Source organism: Prionailurus viverrinus, chromosome D3, assembly GCF_022837055.1.
Source record: "Prionailurus viverrinus isolate Anna chromosome D3, UM_Priviv_1.0, whole genome shotgun sequence".
Taxonomy (NCBI): domain Eukaryota; kingdom Metazoa; phylum Chordata; class Mammalia; order Carnivora; family Felidae; genus Prionailurus; species Prionailurus viverrinus.
Window position 1 is genome coordinate 67,449,907 of NC_062572.1, and position 10,984 is coordinate 67,460,890.

The 10,984-nt window shown below is 48.8% G+C and overlaps 1 long non-coding RNA gene across 2 annotated transcripts; it reads right to left on the reverse strand.

Annotated features, from left to right (window-relative positions):
* Positions 1-733: 733 nt before the first annotated feature.
* Positions 734-6,102, reverse strand: LOC125149352 (uncharacterized). 2 transcript variants are annotated; one of them, XR_007145905.1, is made up of 4 exons: positions 5,954-6,102; positions 2,565-2,675; positions 1,639-2,451; positions 734-1,548 (listed from the first exon to the last, which is right to left on the reverse strand). It is a non-coding gene; the product is annotated as an uncharacterized LOC125149352 (long non-coding RNA). The 2 variants fall into 2 exon arrangements; XR_007145904.1 differs by having other exon boundaries at positions 734-2,451.
* Between the last annotated feature and the right edge of the window lie 4,882 nt (positions 6,103-10,984).

A 10,984-nucleotide genomic window follows, 5' to 3' on the forward strand; every position in this document is an offset into this window, starting at 1 on the left:
TGTGTCACCCCCCCTCTCTATGCCTCCCCCGCTCACACTCTGTCTCTCTCAAAAATAAACATTAAAAAATTTTTAAGAAAAAATATTAGTATAGGTACGTTTCTTTCAGAGCCTGTCATAAACATCAGACCTCTACCGTGAATCCTTTCTCCTTCTGCTCACCACAACCCATCCTTCCCTTCCAGCGCTGTTCTGATTATTAACCAAGAACCCATTGAAACTGGGATTTTCCTCAGCCCTGCCCAACTGGGTTTTTTTTTAAATCGTTTTAATGTTTTTATTTATTTTTGAGACAGAGAGAGACAGAGCATGAGCGGGGGAGGGGCAGAGAGAGAGGGAGACACAGAATCCAAAGCAGGCTCCAGGCTCTGAGCTGTCAGCACAGAGCCAGACGCGGGGCTCGAACTCACGAGCTATGAGATCATGACCTGAACTGAAGTCGGATGCTTTACCGACTGAGCCACCCAGGCACCCCCAGCTGGGGTTTAAATAAGCCATTAACCACATCTAACCAGGCCTTCTTTTTTTTTTTTTTTTAATTTTTATTTTATTTTTGAGACAAGGAGAGACAGCATGAACAGGGGAGGGTCAGAGAGAGAGGGAGACACAGAATCTGAAACAGGCTCCAGGCTCTGAGCTGTCAGCACAGAGCTTGATGCGGGGCTCGAACTCGAGGACCATGAGATCATGACCTGAGCCGAAGTTGGACGCTTAACTGACTGAGCCACCCAGGCGCCCCTAACCAGGCCTTCTTAATAAAAAAAAAAAAAAAAAAAAAAAATCACCCTGGAAGATCAATGTCACTGTCCTATTATGAGGCTGCCCATAAAACTCCAGACAGCTTTGTTTCCACCTTTGGATCTCCTGTACCTGCCCAAGGCTTTGCGCCATTTTCCAAAAGGCTCTGAGGAAAGCCGAAAAGCCAGAGTTCACAGAATTGCATGACTCAGTCTTTGTCCAAGTGTGAGGCAGCACATCCTGTGTCCTTACCAAGGCGGCTGGTCACTGAAGTATAAAGGTCTATGTAAAGACCGTATCTACTGGAGGAGAGGAAGTTTCACGTGCCAACTCACACCTCCACCTATGGGAGCCCTCCCTCCGCCCCCTCCACCATGCCATTCCTCAGGTCACTCCCTTCCCACAACAGAGAAAGGCCTCTCTCCTGTCCAACCCTCCCAAGTCCACTTCAAGCCCACCTCCTCTCTGAAGCCTCTTCTGACCACATAAGTGACTTTTTTTAAGTGTATTTATTTATTTTGAGAGAGAGCACAAGGAGGGGCAGAGAGAGAGAATCCCAAGCAGGCTCCACGTTCTGCCCTGAGGCTCAATCTCACTGACCAGGGGATCGTGACCAGAGCCAAAATCAAGAATCCAACGCTTAACTGACCTAGCCACCCAGGCTCCCCAGTGACCTTTCTCCATACTCACACTGCAGATGCCAACATGTGTTCAACTTGTATCAGTCCTGGAGGCGCCTCCACCCTGGGGGAGTGAAATGTTTGTGGATTCTGCCTGTCGTCCTGGTCTCCCCAGCATTACCTTGAAGTTCTGGAGGGCAGAAGGTGTGTGCCTGCCACGTTTGAATGCCCCACAATGTCTAGCAAGGGGCAATGGGAATGGCAGACCCACGATAAATACCTTCTAAATACATGGAAGGGAAGGGGCCCCACATGGCTCTGTCACTAGTTAATGATGTAACAGACACTAATAGTTGCCTTTAGTAAGCCCGTGGGGCCCTGCAGACAGACACGGAGACACGTTCCAGGCTCCAGGACTCCCAAGAACTCAACAAGCCGGAGGGACCCCTGTTGGGAAGGAGACTGTACTTGGGGGGGGGGGGGAGGGGGTAGGAAGACCCCCCCCCCCAGCTTGAGAACCCTCGAGGGGGAGGGGCTGCCGGCAGCGGTTGCCCCCATCTCCACCCCAGGCCCCTCGGGGAGAGTCGTTTCCGCGGCGGGATGGGAGGACACAGTGCTCCGACGGCACCTCGCATCGCGCACCGGCGGCCTGGGGGACCCGACCGTCGCCGGCGCGGCGGGGCTTCTCCCCCGCGCCCCAGGCCACCGTGCGCAGAGCGAGGCTCCCTGGACAGAGATGCGCCGCTCCCGCGGCGGTGTCGGGAGGCGCTGCGGCGCCCGCCTGAAAATCCGCGATTAAACTCGCCCTCCGTTAGGTTAAAACGGTGCCTTCCTGAAAAGTGGGTCGCGGAGTAAATTGGAACATGCAAATTTCTCTGCCTCACAGGTGGCTGAAAGGGGGGCGCTGCGAGCGGAGGTTCCTGCGGGGAGGGAGGGAGGAAGGCAGGAAAGGCTGTGGAAGATCCTAGAAGGGCGGGGCTCCGCTGGGAGGGGAAACAGCTCCAGTTGTTACTCTAATTGGCCCGACATCGGTGTGTGACCTCGGCTAACAGGCTAACGCACTTCCTTCCCCTCCAGGTCTCAGCTTGTTGGTCTGCAAGAAAAAAAAGTTAGGGCCAGAGTAGTGGTTCTCAAAGTGGTCCTCAGACCAGCAATAACAGCAAGTTCCCCTGGGAACTTGCATTTCTGCCCCCTCCCCTGACTTACCAAAGAGGAAGCTCAGGGCAGAGCCCAGCAGTATGTCTTTGAATAAGATCTTCCAGAGATTCTGATTCATGCTGGAGTTTGAGGGCTGCTGGACGATATGATCTAGAAAGTCTCTTGGAGAGAAGAGAGCGCGTACTTAGAGCGGTGCATGAGGCCGCCCCAGGGCCTCACTAGTGAGGTCCTCAAGGCTCCTAAGGCAACAGGCCTCCTCATCTGCATAAAACTGCTAAAACTTTCTTTAAGGACTCTGTGCCTTTACACCTGCTATTCCTTCCTCTTGAAATAGCTTTTTTCTTCCACTACCTGTTTCCTATTTGTCCTTCAGAACTGGTTTTAGTGGTCACCTCTTCCAGGAAGGCCTCCTAATTAATACCTCTCTTCTCAAGTCAGGTGACTCCACTCCACACTGTTTTAGCATTTTATAAATATCTCTGTTATATCATGGGCCACCTTTATCTGGTCTCCCATCAGACTGAGCTAGATGTGGGCAGAAACTTTTATTTTTGTACATTCAGTGCCTGACACAGCGCCAGTCATAAAACATGTCCTCAGTAAACATCGCTGCTGAAGTGAGAGAATGGATGATTTGAATCCTGGTGTCAACCACCTGAGGGCTCAGATAGGACTTTGGATTCTTCTTAACCTCTCATCAGTGATAGCTGAGTCCTCGTGTCATAAATACCCAGCGATTGCTTGGCCATCAATGCTTCTTACTATTAACAATTCTCTATAGCATATTGCGTAATCCAGGTTTTTCCATGTCTATTAGCCCATTTGGGCCTCTCAGCAATCTTGTAAATTAGGTTAGATGAGATATTGTTTTCATCCTTTTAACAGCTGAGATCATGAGTCATAGATATTAAATGGCTTTCATGGTTACCTTGAGTTACTGTCTCTCTCCCTCTCTCTCTGTCCCTTCCCCACTTATGAGAGCGTGAGCACACGTGTGTGCCCTCTCTCTCAAAATAATTCTTAGAAAAAAATTTTTAAAAAAGAGTGTATAATAAATCCAATCTGGGGTGTGTCAGTCTATTAAGGCAGTAGGAGACTTGGGAGACAAAGGAGTCATGGGTGACAGAGTCACTAGGGGTGACATCACTGTGGCAGATGCAGAAATTGTACAAAGACTGGTTAGCGGAGGCCCCCTGGGCAGACCGAGCCCTGAATGCCAAGCTCACCTCTTTGGATTTCTGTCTTCTAGATTTTGGCTTGCTAATCACCCACTATCTTATTTTGATGTTTTAGGGAAAATTTTTTAAAATATTTTCTTCAGATCGTTTTAATTATATTCTGAGGGAGGGTTGGTCCAGATTAGCTGGTCTGCCTCTACTAGGAGCAGAAGTCTGATATGAGGTGTGGATAGAGATGAAGATCGGAAGTCTCCAGCAAAAGAGGGACATGAGTAGAGATATTAATCAAGTATGGGGTTGTTTGAGGGAGTAGCTGCAGGGGTCACTAGAGGGGTGGGAACAGAAGAAAAAGAATTCTTTTTCTTGATTTCCTTCCCTTGCTCCAACCAACTTAAAGAATGAAAGAATTTATTGGGTTAATTCTTATATTGGTACTTCTAATCCTACTTAAACCCGTGGGATTTCAAAAACAGGCAGCATTGTCCGACTTACTTAATTACTTCCTTGTTGGGGAGCCTTCGATTCCAACTGCCAACTGTCCCGAGAGGAAAGGGAGACCTAAGCCACAGAGAGATTAATCCTCCCCCCTGCCTGGGAGCACTGAACCATTGTCCCTGCTCCAACTCGAGTGCCCGTGCCCTCCCACCCAGGTGCGTGAGCTGGGCTGCCAGCCGTCCACAGCGGGAGGTGCTGGAGACCTCGCGGACGGAGAGGCCCCGAAATCCTCCGAGATGCCAGCCCTGATGCTGTTTTCTTATATGAGAAAGAGAAACCACTGTTTGTCCAAGCTGTTGAGGTTGGGTGTTCTATGGATTGCAAATGAAACACTCTTCACTGAGACAGGGAGATTGAGAGAGAGACAGAGACAGAGACAGAGAGAAAGAGAGAGAGAGACAGAGACAGAGAATCCCAAGCAGGCTCCACACTGTCATCACAGAGCTCGATGCAGGGCTCGGTCCCACAACTGTGAGATCATGACCTGAACTGAAATCAAGAGTCAGATGCTTACCTGACTGAACTGCCCAGGAGCCCCCAAATCTGCTTCTTTTCAGGAGAATTGGTACCGGGGTGCCTGGGTGGCTCAGTTGGTTGAGCATCTGACTCTTGATTTCAGCTCAGGTTGTGATATCGCAGTTTGTGAGTTTGAGCCCCATATCAGGCTCTGCATTGACAGTGCAGATTATGATTCTCTCTCTCTCCCTCCCTCTCTGCCCTTTCCCTGCTCAGGCTCACACTCTCTCTCTCGAAATCGATTAATAAACTTAAAAAAAAAAAAAGGAGAATTGGTACCTAGAAACGTAACCAATTGGCCCCTCCATATCTTTTATGATGGATGGTTGAAAATTTCTGACCTAGCATTGCATTTGATTTGACAGTTGAGGAGACTGGGGTCTCCCTGGCCGAGTGGAAGCAGCTCGTTCTCGGAGAGGCAACAGGCTTGCTGGGTGCTTGAGTGAAATCTACAACTTCAGGAGCATTTGGAGGCCTGTCTTCTCACAGAGATCAAAAGAGGAGAGGAGAAGGTTACCCGCTAACTGGCTTTGCAGCAGCAATACCTGGTCTGCAAGACCCAAGAAAGGGGTAACCCAAGTGAGAAGTAGCTCAAGCAGGCTTCATGGAGGAGGTGACACTTGAATAAGGTTGTGAAATATGGATAAAGACAAAACAGATCAGTGGTTCCATTGCCCCCCCCCCCCCCCCGCAGTGGGCATTTGGCAGGGTCTAGAGACATTGTGGATGTCACAGTTCAGGAGGGGCGGTGGCATCTAGTGGGTATAGGCCAGGGATTCTGCCAAATGTTCTATGATGCACAGGACAGTTGCCACAACAAAGAAATATCCGTCCCCAAATACCAACAGCGCTGAGGATGAGAAACCTGGCCTAGATGGAGAGAAGGGGAGAGGAGGGCAGGCAGGGGGTAGTGTGAGCTGATACACAGAGGCAGAATGAGCAATAAATTGCTTGAAAGCAGAGACTGCCCTCTTTTCTGTATCCCCAGCACACATCAGTAGCTGCCCTGTGAGTAGTTGTTGGATAAATGAATGAACACTGGCCACCTTTGAGTTCTACCCTGGATCTTTGGCAGGCAAGTGCTCTGCTCAGGGTAAAGAAAGAAGTCAGCTTGGTTGATCCTTTTTTTCCTCCTGCCCCACCTTTTCCCTCATCCTACATGTTCGGAATCGGTTGCCTCTCTTACTTGCTTATTCATCCTGCTCAACTTTCTAACATTCTTACACCAAGCCTGCTCTCAGCACTCACCAAACCAGCTGCCTGGTGTCATCCTGCAGGGTCTCGGGAGCTGGAGAAGGTGCCAGTCCTCACCCTCACCGAGCAGGCAGCTGCAGGAGCTGGGAAACAGTGTGTCCGGTGTGTCCGTTTGTATTCAACAACCGTCAGTCCTCTGTGACTCCCCGCAGCCCAGCCCGACCTCCCAGCTGTCCCTCCTGTATGTTCTCCAGGGACCAGCATGTCCCCAGGATGGAATCTCTGGCCCTGGAGAGTCCCACCCTCTTCTGGAAGACTCTCTCAAGTAACTGATAGGCGCCTGTGAGCCCAGGTCCATTACACATCTCTTTATGCATATCCTAATGGGAGACATCTCCTTGAAATTTAACTGCTTCCCAGACCTCAATACCATCCATTTTATTTATGCAAAGAGCAGCTGGTGAGACTGCTCAGGACAACAAATGTGGGCAAGGGCGAGCCCATGCCGCAAGGCATCTGGCTCGACAAACAATGTGTCTAAGAGACAGCAAAGGATTAAACAACCATCAGAACATCCGAAGCCAGGACTGTCTGTGGCCTGCCTCCACCCTGCAGCCCTCTTTCCTGCCCCCGCCCCAGCCTCAGTCTCCTCCTTTTTTCAGTCCCCACTGGCCTCAAGATCTCTCTCTCTCCCCTTCAATCTGTATCAAAACACTTTCAGCATATTTGCTATCAGTCACTGACCCTTCCATCTACTATAGCTCCAAGGGGCCATATATATAGTCTCTTCTTATCTCTGGTTCTAGAAGAAAAAGAGAAAAGGCTTAACCTCTATAAAATTCATTTCAGGCTCTGGGGCACAGGGGAGGGCGGACTCTTGCACGGTGTTTATGCTGGGGTGTGGGGGGCTCCTCCCTGGGATTCCTGAGATAACTGAGCACTATCACCTCCTTCCGAGAAGACCAGCTCTGCCCCTTCCAGATCAGCTTATCCCTATTCCTCAGATGAGCTATAGCAGAGCCAAAAGGCTAAGTAGCTTGTCCGGGGTCACATAACTGAGTCAGTGCCAAGGCAGTATTTAAATTTTTATTTTTTTTTTCAACGTTTATTTATTTTTGGGACAGAGAGAGACACAGCATGAACGGGAGAGGGGCAGAGAGAGAGGGAGACACAGAATCGGAAACAGGCTCCAGGCTCTGAGCCATCAGCCCAGAGCCTGACGCGGGGCTCGAACTCCCGGACCGCGAGATCGTGACCTGGCTGAAGTCGGACGCTTAACCGACTGCGCCCCCCAGGCGCCCCCCAAGGCAGTATTTAAATCCAGATGTGTTCCACCCCAAAGGCAGCGGCCATAACACCCCTAAGCAGGAGGGATGGGAAGTGGCATCAACGTGTGGAGAAGTGTGCACGCAAGTGGAGATCTGCGACCCGGCAGAAGCCGGGCTTCTCAGCAAAGGGAAGTGGACAGAAGCACACTCGTGCTAGAAACACACACAGCCGGCTGGAGGCCTGGAATGTTCTCCCCTAACAGGTATCATAAACCCCGGTGCAGCACCCTGAGTGATGGGGCGGAGGCCCGGGCCTGCACAAGAAACCACGTTCTGCCGAAGTCAGAATAGCTGATAAGACGTTGCCTTGCCTCTCCGGCGGTTTTAAGCTAGAAAAGAAAAGCAGTAACACGAGGAAGTGGGCCAGCTTCTCAGGACTTACATCTGAGCAAAAAGAGAGAACTGGTCTGAGCCATGCAAATAACAAAAACCTTGGGAGACAGTGATTCCTCTCATCCTGTTGAAGCTGGATTTTAAAATGGCATGGATAGGGGCGCCTGGGTGGCTCAGTCGGTTAAGCGTCTGACTCTTGATTTCGGCTCAGGTCATGATCTCATGGCTCATAGGATCGGGCTGTGCACTGACAGTGGGGGACCTGCTTGGGATTCTCTCTCTGCCCCTCCCCTGCTCGCACATGCTCTCTCTCTCTCAAAATAAATAAATAAACATTAAAAAAATTTTTTTTGTGAAGTAAAACGAATATAATAGCATGGATCCATAGATATGCATAGAAAAAACAAGACCACATACAAAAAATATTAACAACATTTTTCTTTGGATGCAGGGATTACATCATTTTCTCTTTTTATATTATTATTATTATTTAATTTTATTTTTGAGAGAGAGACAGAGTGCAAGCAGGGGAGGAACAGAGGCAGAGAGGGAGACACGGAATCTGAAGCAGGCTCCCAGGCTCTGAGCTGTCAGCATAGAGCCTGACACAGGTCCTGAACTCGTGAACTGTGAGATGATGACTTGAGCCAAAGTCGGGCACTTAACCAATTGAGCCACCCAGCTTCCCCATCGTTTTATTATTTTAAAACTATTTTATCATTTTTCTCTTTTGGGCCATTTCTGGATTTTCATGTTCTCTGTAATAAACATATATTACTTTTATAATTCCACATATGAAAATATATAAGACATGCACATATGTATGTTTCGAAGTTAATGATAATATCCAAAAATGGAAGGAGGAGCTTTAAGAGTTTAGACTGAAATTCTATGAGTAGCATAAACATATCCAAAGTCCAGAATGAACAGGATTTAGGAAAACATCTAAGGATTCCAAATGGTTGAGTAAAGTTATGCTCAGAGAAGGCAGAAAGCCGGTGCCCAGAGAGGGGGCTGTAATGTTAAGGACTAACAGAAAGAAAGCAGAACTCATCAACGCCCCTTCCTGCAACACCTCTTCTCCACCAGAGAAGATTCTCCTCAAGTTGGAAAGGACATATAAAAACTATTCATAGACATATAAAAACTATTTAAGGCCTAACATGGTCTGTTAACGAGGGTTCGAGAAGGCAAGTGACCTAAACCGAATTCGTATCAGCTGATGAAAGAGGGAGGGAATTTCGGAGAGAAGGGCGGCTGGTGCCACTCCCAGAGCCCAAAGGAGGCCTTGGTGCAGCCAGGATTTGCCGGTCTTACTACCTGAACTCTCACCACTCCGTCCTTTCCCTCACTTTTTCCTGTCTTCATCTTTTTGATCTCTTTTTGTCTCGTTAGCTTCCCTCTGCAGAGACTGTCTGCACCACGCCTGTGGCCAGGTATGGGGACTGCCAGCCCCAGGGCACACACAGCCTACATCCATGCTCCTAGGAGAAGAGAACCAGAAAGGTCAGACCTACCCTACCTGAGTTTCTTTCTAGGCTCACATGTGTTGCACTCTATTATTTTAAAATAAATGTCCAAGGTATCATTAGATTCACCAACAATCATAGTGATAAGTTACAGAAAATAGAACACATCCCAAAAGGGGTATATGTTTTCTTAAAGGGGACAAGTAGTGTTTTGAAAGACCCACTGGAAAATTCCCAACAAAGAGCCTGAGTCCCCATGACACTTCCATGCAAAGCTCTTCTCCTTCTCCAGGGAAGCAAATTTGGATTAATGGTTGCCATTGTCTATTGTTCTCAAGTGAAGTCCACCAAGGCCATGGTGCCCCTTCCAAGAAATCAGCTGCACATGTGCAGTGAAGGAGGAGAGCATGAAGCACCTGCAGATCCACACTCAATGTCCCTTTTGTTTAGAAGTCCTGCTGGCTTTATATCTGCAAGTAAGTTGATGGAAAACTTGTCTATCAGTGTTCCAAATAAAAGTAAAAGAAGGTTGTGTTTGGATGTCATCTTGGGCCCTTAATTTCTGCCCTGAGGGACATAATAAAAGAATCCAAAACATTCTCAGTTATGGTTAGTCAAGGGACAATGCTGGCCTCAGGTCAGACCCTGGACAAGCCACTGCCCACCACCTCACTGTGGAGCATAAGCTTTTTTTATACCTGAGAACGTTCCGATTGCTGGCAACCTCCCCAGAGGTGAGAAGGGACAGGGAGGCAATATGAGGCATTATAACTTACAGGGAGAACCTAAGTGAAACTCCTTGACCAGCCTCAGACTCTTGGGTTCTCAAAATTCCCATTCACTGCAACAAAAGAATTAAAAAAGGACTTGCCTGGGAGGGCAGCCCTGATTCTGGCTGACAGAAAAATTCTAGAAACGAAATACCTTCTAGTTTCATGTGATTGCCTATGAAACTATAGAATGGTGTGTGGCCGGAGATACATGATCTAACACATCTTTACCAGAACGCCACATTCGGGGAGAAGGCGTAGTTGGTATAGGACACAGGTCGAGGTAATGATGAGATATATCGATTCACGTTTGCAAGCATCCCTTGTGAGCACACGTCTCTCGGGAACCTTGTGGAAGGAGGACAGATTGGCAGAGTGGGCATTAGGCAATCTGGATGCTGCTCGATACCTAGCATCCAACAAGCCATTCACTGGTACCACAGCATGGCAGGCACTGTACTTGGCTTGGGGAGTCCAAAGATGAGGGACAGCCCAGTATTCAAAGTTATTTCACAGATGGAATGATGGACCAAAACGAACAAGAGACAATTGAATGTAAAGTCTTGCATTCCAGTTGCAATACTTCAAATCATACGATTACATAGAAGGAAGGGCACCTGTGTGCCCCTCTGCCCAGCTGCCTCCTCAGGCTTCCCCCCAGAACAAGGAATAGCTATCCTATCGGTGACATTTCAGGATGTAGAGTCGACCATGTCACTGTGGTACCCATATCAAGGTCACTGAGAGCCCCCGGTGCTCAGTCTAAACACCATGCTTGCAGGGACACCACCTAAACAGTGAAAGATCTAGAAATTGACTGCTGGGTTTAGAAGAGAGAAGACTTGCGAGTGGTAAGGAGGGTGTGGAGAGTAAGACAGCTTTTGTACCCACCATGGTTCTTGTCAATGATAGAAATCCTCTCTGGCCGAGCTACACAGGAGTGGAACCTGTCAGTAGAAAACAGCAAGGACAGGAAGGCTGGAGAATCAGGCATGGGAAACACACTGAGACAAGGAGACGAGGCAGCATAATGCGGCCGAGATAATCCCAAGGACAGTCGTGTTGGGACACACTCTTGGCACTGCTGATACCACCGAAGCCTTGGTGCCGTCTTCACCGGCACCTCCACCACAACTGTACAAAGCACGGACGCAAGACAGAGACATGAGATCCCGCAAACAGCCA